The sequence below is a fragment of the Perca fluviatilis genome, chromosome 2, assembly GCF_010015445.1.
Source record: "Perca fluviatilis chromosome 2, GENO_Pfluv_1.0, whole genome shotgun sequence".
NCBI classification, from domain to species: Eukaryota; Metazoa; Chordata; class Actinopteri; order Perciformes; family Percidae; genus Perca; species Perca fluviatilis.
Genome location: NC_053113.1, coordinates 16,530,972 through 16,547,265, shown reverse-complemented (window position 1 = coordinate 16,547,265; position 16,294 = coordinate 16,530,972). Strand labels below are relative to the sequence as shown.

The 16,294-nt window shown below is 41.4% G+C and overlaps 1 protein-coding gene across 3 annotated transcripts in view; it reads left to right on the top strand.

Annotated features, from left to right (window-relative positions):
* Positions 1-16,294, top strand: part of phldb1b (pleckstrin homology-like domain, family B, member 1b) — a 118,972-nt gene that overhangs the window by 12,803 nt on the left and 89,875 nt on the right. Inside the window, exon 1 of one of the 3 annotated variants that reach the window (XM_039791889.1) lies at positions 3,643-3,780. The exons of the other annotated variants lie outside the window; for them this stretch is intronic. The gene's annotated coding sequence lies outside the window, so the exon portion shown is untranslated. Of the gene's footprint in view, positions 1-3,642; positions 3,781-16,294 lie in introns of those variants that run through there. 3 annotated transcript variants of the gene reach the window in all.

Here is a 16,294-nt window from a genome sequence, read left to right as displayed (position 1 = left end):
GGGGTAACCCCTGAGCACAGATAGACTATAGTGGGGTTTCCATCAATGTATTTTTATGAGCATTTTGAAGTATTGCATTAGAAAATTTGATGGAAATGGCAACATTTGAAAGAACTAACTCAAATTCGCAAAAAGGTTTCTACGCTTGCTTTAGGTGGTTTTTGTGTTTTTCAAAAAAGAGTTAATGCGCAAAATGGAAGATGGAAACAGCTTTGCTGAATAAGTTGTGACGTAGCAAACATGTAGCTCACATGACTATATTCCTGGTATCCATCAGATGGGGTAAGGATTGGGATATGGGTCCCATCCAGTGTGCCGTACACTTGTGGCACAAGGTGTGTAGTGGAGTTGCGGTGCGCTATTGCCTTTGCCTCAGCCACGTCGGGTATATTGACAAATTGGTTCAACAGCTTGAATCGTATGGCCCTGCGCGCCGCGTATACACAGCGGTGAACGGTTGTCTCGCCGACACCAAATGTCTCTGCCACAACTCTGCACAGGTGGCCAACTTGTACAATGCTACCTCTCTCCATTTAGCCAAAGAACTTAGCTTCTAAACTCTTAGAAGCTAAGCTCTAATCTACAACCATGCGTAACGTCAACTTGTGACGAAACTACACTTTGCGTAGTCTAGTGTATTCGCTCTAAACTAGTTGATGGAAAAGCTTCTAATTCACATTTTCTTTTTTTTTTCTTTTTTGCGACATTTTAAAAGTTCGCTTTAAATTCACTTTACAATTAGATGGAAACATGACTGTTGCTGTACCTGGAGGAAAGAAGTTCGAGAAGGAGAAGGATAAAACAGTAAAACATGGGCCTGTGAGAGGCAGCGTTCTCACTGCCACATTAGTATCTCGGTCTTCCCACCCTCCCGAAACACTGGCTGCTTTATAGGCCGAGGGAGAGAGACACCCATACAGGGTTCGTTGTTGTTTGAACCTCCCGACCGAAGCAGAGCTGGGCCACATTTTTCGGGTGCTTGGCAGAGAAAACGGCTGTGCAGAGTTCCCAGACTGCAGCAACTCTCCAACTAGTGATAATAAATCCTTTGTTATGTGAGCACATTCTGTTGAGTGCATAATCAGGCCAGCACAGAGGCACTCTATCCCCCCCGTCACCCTCAACCCCACACCCAACATCCATCCAGTCCCATTCTCTCACTGGCTCCCGTTAGTGCCTCCTCTGGGTGCTCCACTTCTGCTGTTAGCGATACTGGGGACCTTGAATGTGATCGGGCAGTCACATTGTTTTCTCGGAGAGAGACACCTTGTAGGATGTTCACAACCAGAGGACTGTAATAAGATTGTAATTTCAGTCCATCATAAGTGCTTACTGTAAGACCCGTGGGAAATGAATGAATTTGTAAAGGAAAAATTAACAAATGCAGGCAGTTATTAGTACTAAATGTGGAGCATCATTTCATGGAGCCAATTTGCATCAGAGCCACTTAATTACAACATACTGTACATACTACATACTACATCTGGATAGTGGTTATTTATCAGTGTGGAGCAGTTTGAGAGGTAATTGACCTCCGTGTGTAAACTGTGATGGGTGTGTACAAGTGATCCGTTGTGTCCGTTCATTTAACGTGACAGTAATTGAATGTATCAGGAAAAAAAACTGAAGGCAAAATTAAGGGTACATCACACAAAAGTAATAACTTGGATAAAAGAAATCCAATACAGAGTAAACCTGGGCCTGATCTGCTCTGATGATGCATGCTGTAGTTTAAAAGAATACACTTATTGACCTGATGGGGGTGCTTAATTAAAGAAACTGTTGATAGGCTTTGAAATGTTAATATTGAATGATAAAATAATGATAAAGATTACACCAATTGGCCTAACTTGGGCAATAATATTAACAATCAGAATCCAAACCAAACAGCAGATAAAGTTAGCAGCTAGCTGGTGAACATAGTGGAGCATTTATCAGCTAAAGAGACAGATTCTTCCTATGGTTGGTGGAGAGCAAACAGAGCTTTGAGTTTGACTTCCTATCAGCAATAACTGTGAGTACAGTGCTACCAAAACAGATGGACATGATGGCCCAAACTAGGAAAATTACATCCAAGTTGTAATAAACCAGAATTATCCTTTGAAGTTAAAACATGTCTAAAATCATTGTTGCGCCACCACTGGTCAGATGTGGAATATATTTAAAACGATAATGGACCATATTACTGACTGGGGAAGAAGTCAGAAAGTCCTGACATTCTGCTCACTCCACTTTGTTATTCACACAAACAGCTGTACAATGTACTGCCATTGCCTCTTCAACAGCTGCAGCATGTAACACACACACACACACACACACACACACACACACACACACACACACACACACACACACACACACACACACACACACACACACACACACACACACACACACAGAGAACAGGCAGCCAATCAGAATGCATGTCATCTGCAGACTGGGATATGACCTCTGCAGATTTCTCTCCCTTTTTTTTTCCTCCCCCATCATTTCCTCCCTTCATTGTCTTTGTCTTTTATCTGCAGCATGCCTTCAGGCCAGCGATTCATCCCAAAACAAAGACCTAATCATTCTCAGACTGCTCACTTCATTTTGCCTCATTCTCTGAAAAGCTTTTCCTCTCACGCTCTGATGCTCGCACTCTGACATAAAGACTGTCTGAGACATTGCTGGCCTATAATATGACGTTTTACAACATTTAACCAACTGTTAGGCAAATGCTACAGTTGCTCAAGCACACACATCTACACAAAAACAAATACACACCAGTGTTTTCGCTGAGGAGTTGCTATGGTAACAAAGGATTTGGCAGAGGCAGCAGTCTGGTAAAGGATGATCTCATGGTGTTTTTGCTGCTGCTCCTCATCTTCACCTGGCCTATTTGGACGGAAACACACACACACACACACACACACACACACACACACGCTCTCTCTGTGTCTGGCTGTTAAGATGGAAAATCTGTGCACACACTGATGCACAATAATGTTAACGGTTGTGGCATAAACTTCACTGATCCTAACAGGGATATTGCAAAATATAGCAAGATACACCAAGAAAACATTGGATAAAAATAGCAAATGTGTGATTGTTTGGCAAATATGGGATTTGACAACATACAGTATTTCCGTAAATAATGTTTTAAGATGAAATGCTATCTTATTTGTACATATAAAGTGAAAACAGCAGGCCATGTTGAGAGGAATATGAAAATATGCCGTAAAATCAAAAATGGAACAAAACATTCTGTATAAATAGGAATTATTAAGAGAAACCTCCAAAGAAAATGAAATTAACATTTACATCATATTAACATGACAGAGAGTTGTGAATACAACAAGTGTGTGTGTTCAGTAGTGATATTATGCATGTTTTCCATGAGGAAGTACAGTAAGTGTTTCCAGAAGCTGTTGAATGTCCTCACATTGTAATGAGGCTGAATGAGCGGACAATACAAAGAGACACACAGGGCTGCTTGGTTGTCTGTGAACATGTCTGCTCCTTGGGTTAGTTTCCATGACTCAAAGGGATATCCCACGCTGACTCCAGCGTCCCCTCCTCTCCCCTTCATTTCCCTTCCCTCCCCTGTCTCCACCTCCTCCCTGTCACTCCCTTCTTTCATAGTTTACCACCAACAATGTTCATTCCTACATTCCGACTACGCCTGGTGGATTTTGGATGTATAAAAATAGGGACACTGGATGGATTTTAAATCTTACTTTTGAATGAGTTGGCAGTTGTGAAGGAGAGCATCACGCTGAATAGGAGAGAGAGAAGAGGGTGAGTGACACTGTGAGTGTTGTACTGTTGTATATCAGGTTGAAGTTAAAGCTCCTCCTTCAGGCTGGGGATAGGAGAGAAACGTGCTGTCAGGTTTGTTTTGGTGACAAATGGGATGATCTTGGCTCACTGGTAAACCTGTTCTACCAAGATTTACACAGGTGGAGTTAAACTTATATATTGGTTAGCCGATACAAGGTTATATTAATCCTAGTCAGGTCTGATACGATATTGATTTATTTCATATTTATTGATGAATTGATCAGTACTGTACTAGTTATCTGTGGGAAACCTTTAACCCATGGGAGTGAAGGAAAAAGGAGATCCGCACACCGGATTACAGATCCCAATCATTTGACTCGAAAGAAACGTTTCAACCCAACAGGGTCTTCATCAGGCAGTGAAGACTCTGTTGCTCAGAGGGTCCTGACCCCCCCCCCCCAAGTTGGGAACTGCTGCACTAAGGTTTACATGGACACTAAGATATCTTTTGCATTAAAGCTGCTAATATTAGCAATAAGTAGTAGTGTAAGTAAGAAGTGGTTGCTAAAGTAAATGACTGTTGTGCTTGACAAAACCATTTCTTTCCAGAGCTTTCAACCTCATCACATTGTCATGGTCTTCATCAATGCATGTCAGTTGTCATGGAGATAGATCTGCTGACATGGGAGCTCGGTAGCTGTTATGACGTCATCACCAAACTCCATGTGGCAATCAAAACTGTGTGACACGGTTAAAAGATCCAGAAAAAGTGAGGGTTTGGGTCTTTGTTTGTGACTATTTCCAGGGTTAAGAAGGAACTCTCATGCTTGACTATTTTATTTATAGTGTCAAATCATAATAGATGTTATCTCAGGACACTTTACATATAGAATGTACCCACACACACAAGGTCCTGTCCCCTCTGGTGTGTTGTGGTCCAGCAGTGTGAGTGGACCATAGTGTGGCTCCTGTAGTCCAGTATGCAGCAGCGGGCCAGCAGTGTTCCCACTCCTCCTCCAGAGGATTACTGCTGTTGAAAGAGCCTCTTTGTCCCCACAAGGTTGGAATGCCTGTCCAGCTCCACGTCTTTTGGAAATACTGAGCCAAAAGTCAACGGAACCACTGAGCAATGGAATAGCACGTTCCCTGTCACGGACTCCCACTGGTTCCCCTGTTCAATCTTAAAGGTGGAAGTCAAACACGACATTTACACTCACTACTGTGTTCCAGGTGTTTGTTATCTTCATTACTTTGTGAAGATTGTCCACTGGTAACCGGCCAGATCTTGTTCCTGTGTTATCTGTCAAGGAATGTAAAGAGCTACAGATGCATCTTTTGTAATATCAATCAGGGATTCTGAAGAGATGCTTCAAAGCCTTTGTTCTGGTTTACTGCTTGCTGACAATGAACAGCTGAAATATTAAAAACAGCATTACTCAGTTTTTTGGATACTTGGGTTTCTCCACAACAAGTTGGAATTTTGACATGTTAATTAGCTAACATGTTATCAAACAGTTGCCTGGTTACACATCCAGCAGAGAGAGAGCAACATTAGCATTCATTTGGAGTTGTGTCTTTGGCCACCCGACAAATGTAAGTCCAATATCCATCTCCACCTACAGTACTCCAACAACTTTTTATATCGTTCTGCTCCTCTCTGTTCATCAGCTCGTTGCTAATTTTTTCTTCAGCTGTTCGGTACGGGGACTGCCCATTTCTCCGACGCTCCATTGTTCCGACCTCTCAATAACCCGAAAAATTCCCTTTGGTCCTACAGCCCACTAGTCCGACGTTACGACTCCCACTATGGCCACGCCAAGACCCACCCTACGAAGCAGCTCGATTGGTTGGGGTTAGGCATTGCACCTTGAGTGGTTAAGGTTAGGATAGCCGATTGGTCAGGGGATAGGACCTGTACAAATGTGTTACGTTACCTTGCGAACGCATGGACACCTGGCCAATAAATGCTATTGAAGGGCTGTTCTTGGGGTGGCCATAGTGGGATTCTGGACGTTGGACTAGTGGGCTGTAGGAACAATGGAGCGTCGGAGAAATGACATGGCACCGTTTGGTACTGGGCAGGTTTTGTACAGTGGGTTTATCAGAGCTAAAATCAGCTACCTGATAGTGCTGGAAATGATGCCAATAAGAACATAAACAAAACTGAAAACTGAAAAGAAAGCATTAAAGCTGAGGGCCGCAAAAGCAAAACAATGAGCTGTAACCATTAGTCTCGCATTGCCAGACGTATTTTCACATACCCTGTGTCGGCTACACCGCTTATCTATTCTTGCATAGGGGGAAAAACGCTCTGGTTTGTATTTATTTGATTATTTAATCAATCACAACTGTCCTGGATGGCGCTAAGCCCCGATAGCGGAGAGAGCGGAGGGGGAGGGACTAAAATGCTCTGTAGAGCTGAGGGGAACTGCAGAGTCTGGTGATCATTTTCTGTGGATTCATCTCTATGATCTTTTCCTCTTCCCTCATAGTCACTTAATTGATTGTTCATATGAAAATATTGATTAGCGCAGATTTAATGTCTTCTGGGAAAACCTACTGACCCTGTGTTTTGAGAGGGGGAGAGGAGATTTTTTCAGTGGACTTCCATGTACAATAGTTCGACTTTTCTTATATGAAAAAGCTAATGGCCATCAGAGGACCGCTGCTTCAAACACTTGGCCTTACAATTCAACCTTTCCCAAATTGGCCAACTGTGGTGCCATTTACAGGAACAGTAACTCAGTAATTGAGTTCTTGCAAAAGCCCAAATCTCTTTCAGTTAGATTACTATTCATAATTCAACTGATTTCTCCTGATAATATATATACATGCTGTGATTAACCATCTTTAAGCTGGTCATGTTTCTCCTCACATTTATTCTTATCACTATATTATCAGTCCTCGGCTCTGAACATTTGGTGGCACGACAGCACACTCATCATCATTGTTAGTCTTGGACTGGAGCTAAGAATAGTTTTGGTATAGATCGAGAAGTTTGAACAAAGTGGAATTAAAGCAAACAAACCTGAAAATCCATGTTTGGAGTATAAAAACACCTAAACTCTGTCTCTGAAAGGGTTTTGCTGCTTTACAAAAGACAGTAGTTTGATTTCACTATGCCATCATTACCCACAGGGAGTTAGTATTTTGATACCCAAAAGTTGGATTTTAGTGGAGTAAACCTTCAAATAGCTTATTGGCAGCAGCACAGCAAGTGGAAATATTGACCTAATGCAATATATCTGCAACCGTACTTAGTAGGGAGGTGGCAATGAATCCATTTTTTTTATAATTTACTGCACAGAGGTGTGCTTTTGTAAGTAAAAAAATGTTATTTTACAACTGTTTCCACTCCTACTCTTGAGTAAAGAGGAGGCCAGAGAAACACTGAGTCATCTCTGCCTGTGGCTCCAGCTCAGTGTCTTAGTCAAAGTTACCACTTTGCTGTGTTGGATAACAGTGGTTTGGACAGTGACAACAAGTATTCTTTCATGAAGGCTTTGAGGTATAATTTCTGCTGTCACTGGAGACAATAATCTGTAAATGACAGGCTCTCTGATCCTCAGAACTGCTGCCCTGCAGTTTCACACATCTCTGCTTGTGAGGATTTCACAGCTTTGATGACAAACACACAAGTTTCATGTTGCTGTTTTTTCATCTGTAGAAGGTCACCTGAGGATCGGGCTATTTTTCGACCCTGTATAACCACAGATTTCTTCTGTGAGACAGTAAAACAGTCGCCTTGCTCAAGGGTATCTAAACAGCAGTCATTGAGGAAGATGAGAGGTATATTCATTCACACTTCTTACCTATTTTTTTTCCCATTCAGTCCTGAGATTAATTTCTGTAACCTCTCATTTCTTGCTACTGGAGTGTGTACAGTATGTTTGTGTGTGTAGAGTTGTGCATGTGTGTGTTGATGCCACTTTGTGTCTGTACGAGACACAGAGACGGAGCAGCTTGTGTGTTTAGCTGCCGGCTGATAATGGCGTCTCTCCAATGCTTAGCGTTTCATGCCAGAATAATGAATCTGTGTTTACTCATGCTTATCAGGCTACGAGGGATACACTGGTATCTCGCTGTGCATAGATTTGCATTTTAATGTGTGGTTAGGCTCAGTCTTATCTATGGAAAAATACAATACTGTGTAGAGGTAATCATTCAAATTTGATTCATCATTTAAACCGATACATTTGAATGACCTTTCTTTGGTGGAATGTTCTGAACCTGGCTTCGTAGCGTGTCTGTTTCAAGCATCTATTTTGAACTCTGGAGTATTTTTCTGTTATGCACAGTTTTGATGTCAGCACATACTGTAATTCATGGATTGGAACAGGACCATGCTGACAGGCTGGTTTGTTGTTGCGCTTCCGTACCAAATGTAATTTGAAAAAAAGAACATGTCCCAACTCCTGCACCAAATATCTCACCGATGAATTGGCTGCTGCCAAGGAGCTTTTCTAGCCATAGTAAGTTATGCTTTGGACAACTGAACGCATTCATAAAAGCATTCATAAAACAACTGGTACCCTGGTTTAAACCCAAACAAACGTAACTTTAAAAGTGACTTGTGAATCATTTTCCATCTATTTAAAGGGACAGGTCAACCCAAAATCAAAGATACACATTTTTCATCTTACCTTTAGTGCTATTCATTAGTCTAGATTGTGAGTTGTTGGAGATATCGGCTGTAAAGTCTGCCTTCCCTCCAATGTAATTCATTTGAAAAACTCAACAGCTGTCCTGGCTCTGTAACAGAAGCCACATATTAGTAGGGGTGTTACAATTAATCATTGCATCGATGCATCGCAATGCGGACCTGGACGATTCTGCATCAATGCGGTACCAGACCATAATCGATTATTGCCTACTGATGTTACGTGTTGATTTTCAGCTCACTGCTGTTTTTGTTTCTGCCTTTTGTGTGCTGTGTTCAGATTCCGCTGCATTCAGGAAGTGTCTTTTTTAAGAGCAGATACAATGAAAAGGGGAGTTCATATATATATCTGATTGCTTGAATTCGTCGATGAAAACCATGCGTAGCAATATATAATAATATTGAGTAAGTGGCGCATCTTGATGCATCGTAATATGGAATCGTATGGAATTGTTGACAGGGTAATCGTAATCAAATTGAATCATGAGAGCAGTGTTATCACACCCCTACATATTAGCACATGTAAATAATTCTAATTCTAATCTAATTAGCAAGTTACAGTATTAATTTATGGTTTTACGGGTGTTTATGCTAAGATAAGCTAACCAGCTGTTGACTGTAGCTTAATATTCAACAGACGGATCTGAGAAAACCAGCTGCACTGGTTTAACATGCCGATGTAGATAGACAAATCATCATGAGAAAAATACATATAAAATACATCATACCGATATAACTGATATCCTTCTTTTTCACTACAGCACCAGTTCCACCACTTCTAACCAGAACTCAAATACCGTAGTAAAACTAAAACGAAGCAGTCTGAGCAGATGTGATAATAACAAACATCAGTAGTGTTCATAGCTGAGGTCAGTCCTGTCCCACAGCAGAGACTAACCCCAACCTTGGCCTGTGTCGCCAACAGGAAATGGTCCCTGGCTCGGCTTTCCGTACAGGAAGTCTACATATAGTGACACTCAGACTGCTGGATGAAGCCTTTCTGTATGTCATCTTCTTACTCAATCTGTCACACACTTCCTCCTGTTGCTCCGAAACTCTTTTTCTCTCTTTCTTTGAGTCTGGGAATGTACAATACAATACAGTACAAATGTATTGTATTGTATTGTATTGTATTGTATAAGACAATGGTTCGGTTGAAGATATTCCCATATCGCAGTGAAATCTACATCTTTGCAAATCTGCAAATGTATTTTAATAAGCTTTTTTCTTCCTTAAAGTAACTGCTCCAATTTACTTGTTCTGAAACCAACCTTGATTGACCCGACTCTGCTTTTACTTTGACAGGAATCTTGACATATTTGATGGATTTGCAACAACTGTCAACTGTCAAAGCTCACAAAAGAGAAAGTTGTTGCTGTTGTTTTTGTAGCAGTTGTTTCTTGAAGCCGAGACGCCTAACCACAGCTATTCAGGAACGGCCAATAAAACTTGTTAATGCTATGTTTAGGATTGGATGCCACCACTGGAATGATATATATATATATGTATATATATATATATATATATGTATATATATATATATGTGTATATATATATATATATATATATATATATATATATATATATATATATATATATATATATATATATATATATATATATATATGTAGTAAAACATTGCGGAAAAAGGTTGAAGGACATGATTTGTCATGCCCAACCTTCCACAGATGGTCTTCTTCCTGTGTCTACCACCAAAAAGTAACGGCTCCAGGGCTTCACACACAGATTCACATATCTCACACTGGTAATGACCTTCATGTTATCTAACTATAACTCTGATGTCAGTTCCATATCTGCCCTGTTCTAGCAGAAACATTTTTGCTTCAGTTTGAGAAATATTTTGGCTAAGGCTACATTTCTTTGTAGCCTTCTCGGCAATGAACAAATCACAAGGTTTGAGTGAAAGAGGTCTTTCAATATGACACAATATTAGTGTCTGGGGGTTTTGGAATTGAGAGCAGTTGAAGGCTGTGTGCTGGGTGTTGTCAGACTGTGGTTTCATCCATATATGTTGTGTGTGAGCTGCCTCCTCCTCATTGTCTTAAATTCACTTTTCAGCTTTGAGCAGCCTGGCTGTGGGTGTAGAATTTACGTTGTGGTTTCCAGATGTTTAACTATCTTGTCATTGTTGTTATGATGTTGTGTCCAAATCAGCTACCTCATCTCATCCCATTAGTTTGCAACACTCAGTAGGAGTCATGTAAATTATCTGGGAGAACTTTACAGCTGGAATGGAAATGCTTTGCTTTGTGTGTTGCGTCATCACCAGCAACATTTTCTCCCTCTTATGATATGCATATTTATACACAGCATGTAGTCAGCATGTCGTCTTGTCTGAAAAGGACCCTATAGTTAATCCACCCTTCTTCCCATGGCACAATTTACTGCATTTTTGTGGTTTGTTTCTAAAATCAGAATGTGTCATTTGGCTTTGGCTGCACCCATCAGAGAAAAACAAAGTAACACTGCAGCATACGCACCGCCTGAAATGGCAAGAAACTTTCAACTGCCACTTTAATGAGCAGAGGACGCTGTGATGCCAGTGATGGCCACTAGAGAACCCTGATAATTTTATCTGATTCTATGTCATTGAAAACAAAACAAAACCAAATCTACCACAATCAAGCGGAGCCAGACATTGCAAACATTCGGGACTTAGCCCGAACCTAGAGGGGCTCCAGGGGCATTCTCCCCTGTAGAGATTTTTTCCCATTATGGCAGCTATTTGCAGTATTTTTCAAGTATTTTCTGTTCAAGTAATAGAATGCTTACAAATCTGTACATCCTTTGGGAAAAACATGATAGTTGCCAAAGAAAAAAGATCATCCTGTAGAGCCTACATCCTATTTTGTATGTAACAATGTTGTATGTGACAATGACACATTTTCACTCCTGCCAACTAAAAAGAGGATTTTTTTTTTAAAGTGCCCATATTATGAAAAAACACTTTTTCTGGGATTTGGGGTGTTCTTTTGTGTCTCTGGTGCTTCCAAAATCCATCCATGCTGTTTTGAGTGAGATACGGTTTCTGAATGTGTCCTGCCTTCGTCTCCGGGTGAGCTGTTCAAAATCGGCCCGGCTTGTGACGTCACAAGCCGAAACGAGCTGGCTAACCGCAACCGTTAGCTCGTAGTGTTAGCGTTAGCATGCTAACGCTAGCATGCTACCTCGTTCTCAATAGCAAAGCACTGCTACAACACACACAAGTTCACCATAATCTACAAAAGAACTACTTCCATGTGCACCCTCATTTAGAAGTCTCCCAACTAATCCTGCCTTGTAACTGACCAAAGTTGGAGAAACAGCCTGTCTTTTAATGTCTATGGAGCTAGCTAGCTGACATGAACTACATCTGAGCTACTGCGGATGTGCGAGTACAGTCAAAGATAGTACAGAAGAAGAAAAGAGGTCTCACTCAGTGGCGTAGGCAGAAATAGTATTTTGGGCGGGCCAGTACAAAAGTGAATGGGCCATTTTAAAAAAGACGTAGAAGTAGCAAATCTGAAAAAAACAGCAACAATTTTACCTTCCAACATACTGCATTACAACGGCAATAGCTGTACTGTCTACAACATGCTCAACCAACAAAGCTCCGTCTAAAAAGTTCGTACACAACAATATAGACAAAAACCTGTTCAGGCTAAAATATATTTGCAGCAGCAGAAGCATTCGCTCTGCACAGCACTTTCATAAAATTAACCATTTTATTGCACTTGGTGGCAACTAATCATGAACCCAAACAGCAGAGAAGGCATCAAAATTGCATACTGCATGACAGAATAGCCTACATCAGACAAAAATCGCACATGTAACATATCCTATCCATATGCTTCAGGACTATGGTCAGATCATGAGCAGCAAATGCGCTACCAGCAGTAAATGAAAATCAAAGAATGAAAACTTCCAGCCTAGCATTGTTTAAATTATGAAAGATATAATTTAAAGTGGCCAGCAAGTTGCCAAATCTTAAGTCCACGGCAGTGACAGGGTCAGAGAAAACTAAAAACTATGTCACTCACAGATAAGTTATCTTCTTATTTAATGTGGGCAAAACACAAACACGTTTCAGCTAGAAGCCATCATCAGTGTTCACCATTTCTTACTAAATAGGATATAAATAATAACGCAAGAAGCATGAAACCCATTTTACTTAATGTTGCCTCTGTGAGGGCCTCCTCTCTGGCTGATGGGCTGTCAGCTCCGCTGGGGAAATGTCTGCACATGCTGCAGAAAAGCTCGTCCTTATTTACACTGGATTCCATCCAAGAAAACTGTCCATACCACTTTAAAGAGAAGCCATTGTTGTTGCGGTAACTTTTAACAGTGCATTGCTTAACACATCCATGGTACATTGTCTAAACAGCCAGCTAGCTAACGTTAGCTGCTCAAGGCAGCCGGAGAGTCTGCCTGTTGTTACCGTAGCAACCACCTATACGTTCTAAGGCGTCCTAATTGTTTGATCCTTATTCTGTGGTTTAAATAGTTTCGTTTTAATCAGAAGAGAAGACACATTAAACACACACACAACTATTTCTTTTTTACATACATTTGAATATATTTCATAACAAAACCAAACGTATTGATTAAACTTGGTTGGGCGGGCCAGTGAGTAAAGTGGGCGGGCCAGTGCCGCCCTGGCCCATTACTGGCTACGCGTCTGGTCTCACTCTGTAGCTAAAACAGAGACCAGGTGAAAAGAGGATCTGCAGCAGTGAGAGACAGATCTGTGCTGTACAACAAAAATATGGTGTTTTTTGAAAATTAAACCATGTAAACCTATTCTGGTACAACCTTAAAATACAATTATGAACCTGAAAATGAGTATAATATGGGCGCTTTAAGTTTAATTTTAAGTACTATTTTTAAGTTAGGCTGCATAACATAGGTAGGTAGGAATTTGGCATAAACATAATTAACTAATCTTGAAACTGAGTTTTGTTATACTATGCTGCAGTAGAGTTCACGGACTGAATGAAGAACTTTGCTCCACTGATTCGCCGGTCCAGTCAGAGAGACTGAGGGGAAATGACACAAAGTTTAAGTTATTTTAAAAACCTTAAAAAGAAAGAAAAGATTTGGGGCAAGAGCCAAAGAAGCCATGCCCCTGATCAACTCTGTCATATTGTGTCTGTTGTCTCTCTGGTGTGTGTGTGTGTGAGTGTAGAAAGAAACCCCAAGGTCAAAGAGAACAAGATAAAATAGATTTTTTTGTCCCGAAGGAAATTTTTCTTGGACAAACAAACCATATCTGCTGTTTAAAAAATTGCATCACTCTGCATGGACATGGAATGCAGCGAGAGAAAGTTAGAAGTCATGAAAATGATAAGGGAATGGAAGAATTATGAAGAGAGAGACAAATGAAGTAAAATAGACAGACAGAGAGAAATGTGGAGGGATATGAAGACAGATATCCCTGCAGAGGGAAGCTTGTTCAACAGGCTTTATTATCAGAATTCAGGAGACCAGAGCAGAGCTGTTTGCTGGCAGCTGGCTGGACAAGATAGAACCCAGAATCAGCTCCTCTGCTGCCTGTACTGTCTGTCTTAATATTTCTCCTCCATTATCCCGCTATCTCTTCTCTGTCCTCTCCTTCCTTCATCCGCTCTTAGCTGACTAATGTGGAGCCAGTAACACTTGTGTTTGTTTGTCTTCTGTCTCAGTTGGATCTGCCACCTTCTTGACACTTGAAGAAACATTCTAGACTAACCAGGATGCTCATGGCAACATTTGCAGAGTTTATAAGATGATTTGCTTTGACTGGCACTTTCAAACCACGTAGTAGCATTTTTTTTGTTAGTAGAGTTGCTCTGAAGATCTGATTCCCACAGCCGCATTTCACCACTGGAGTGTTTTTTCACACAAGAAGGCTGACAGATGTCTTAATTATCTGATTGTGCCCTCACTTTTTTAAATCAGGACAGAACCTTAACAGCACAGAGGCAAGCTTGATGTCAGATTATGAAAAGGCTGCCCCAAACATATAGACTACAGGTGTGATTAAAGGCCCGGACACATAGAACTGATAATCGGCCGTTGGACAGTCTGGCGAGGTCAGTGACTCGAGTCTGTTCGGTGTGTTCCGTGCCGTCGTCCGTCTGAGGGGCTGTCGGCGTTAATTTTGGCCGATTTGACATGTATAATTGGCGGGGCGGGCACTGCCGGCAGTCAGACTCAAATGACCCATCTGATTGGTAGATTCCTAACCCGGAAATGGGGAGCGGAATGAGCGTGACTAGAGTCTCTCAAAATCTGACCTTTATTGATCTGAAATAAAGACAGATTCAGCAACTGCATGGCCTATTTCTCTCTTAAAATGTTTTCAGAAACACGTTTCAGTGAACTATTTTAATACAATATGAGATCGTATTCTGAACAAGCCGCCATGACAGTCTGTCTTTGAATTTCCAACAAGACCCACGTGACGCGTTGTCCAATCAGCTGCCGGTTTTCATTTTTGGGCAACAATACAGATTAGCGCCACCTGCTGTTATGGAGACGTATTACGTCTCGTCTCTTTGCTGTGTTCCGAGGCACTTTTTTGACCAACTCGGGGAGACTGATCAGTCCAACTGGCTTTTCTGCCGACTTTTGGCAGTCGGCTCTGTGTGTCCGGGCCTTTACTCCTTACAGGCTATAGAGATGTGCTTTTGGAACAAACAGTTATTTGATGTTCCAGTGGTGTTGTATACTTTGCCATTATTTACACACAGAACCGGTGGACATCCATAAAGCAGCCAGGTGTGTTTGCAAGGAAGCTTGTGACACACCTGCAAAGTCTCAATGCCTCCTTCCCCTCCATTCACTGAAATCTTCATCACAGTTCCCAGCACTTCTGCATTTCTCTGCTGTGATCAGCGTCTTGCCTGTGGCTACAGATTGCATCTACTCTCAGGCCAAATCATGATCTCATGATCAACACATGAGCTAACCTGCAAACATGTAATTGGTAGGAGTGTTAGTTACATCATAGAAGACAGGTCTTTGCAGCTTTATGGCATGCATTTGTTCCTTAACATCAAACAGTGACCTCTGCACTTTCAGAGAGAAAGGCTATTGGTCTTGGTTGCATTTTGTACCTTATTGTAACCAAACATGACCATATGCTGTTGTAGCAAGATAGCACTTTAAAACAGAAGTCACAAAGTACTTAGTCTATATCCTTCGCATTCCACTTCCAGGATTGCTCCGGTACTGCAAGAAATTCCGCCAGATGCATGTATTTTCTGTTTCCTTCCGCTTTCTTTGTAACCTGGAAATCCAGAGTTCTCGCAAGAGCACAATTTGAATTTGCTCAACGAGTCACTCTGGCATTGAGTAATGATGCTCATTAACTATGCCCTTGTACCACATCAGTGTATCTGATATAGGCGGGCCAGATGCGAGCTAAACAGATGACGACAGTTAAATCTACCAGTTAGCCCCGCTGGTAGCTAAGCGTATGGGGCTCTGGATACGTCACCCCATGTATTGTTGTGATTGGTCGTAGTGTTATCCAATTGCGTGCAGTGAGATTTTCAGATGCATGCTATGAGCCGCCCCTCGAGTTGGACCATTTTCATTACTCAATGCCAGACCCTTAATCTTTCGGATTTGGGTCTGGATTTCCAGGCTACTTTCTTTGTGTTGTAATTTTACATTTGACTATTGTTGACTGCTCCTCAGATCTCTGCATGGTAAATTGTGACAGCTAGCTAGACTATCTGTCCAATCTGAGTTTTCTCTCGCACAACTGTTTTGCAGCGGCTCTGTGCAGAGTTTAGCACCGCCCATGACGATTGTGATTGGTTTAAAGAAATGCTATTAAACCAGAGCATGTTTTCCTCCCGTCACTGAATGCTATGTGGAGTAGCC